Raw genomic sequence first — 498 nt, 5'->3', positions numbered from 1 at the left:
ATGCAACGAAAGTACTCTTCTTTATTTCGCGAGCACTTGGCTTTACTTTTATATGACATTTCTACGACCACAAAAGATCTCATAAATAACAACAGCGATAATGAATGTTGCAATGATTGTAATAGTGATGATAACATGTGGAACAGCCGCAAAGACAGCTGGCAGCCTAAGAAAGAGATAAAGAGAGAACGCAACACAAGGGTGATTGTTCGCTTTTTTGGCTATTACTTGATCCGGCTCATATAAGACGGAACTACACTCTAACAAAACGGTAAACTCAGTGTAATTTTTAACCTTCCTTAAACCCTTATTTAGGGTTAAACTGGAATGCTAATTAATCCCTTTTGTACCTAATTTTCTTGTGATAATATTATATGCTGATTAACCACTTCTGTACTTAATTTATCTCATGTGGGGTAATATCAATTGTTGATATAAACTTTTTTACCTAATTTATCCTTTCTTTGGGACGTATATGTATATGTGTATATATAAGTG

The sequence above is a fragment of the Penaeus monodon genome, chromosome 19 (assembly GCF_015228065.2).
Source record: "Penaeus monodon isolate SGIC_2016 chromosome 19, NSTDA_Pmon_1, whole genome shotgun sequence".
NCBI classification, from domain to species: Eukaryota; Metazoa; Arthropoda; class Malacostraca; order Decapoda; family Penaeidae; genus Penaeus; species Penaeus monodon.
Note: the sequence above shows the minus strand (reverse complement) of the source record.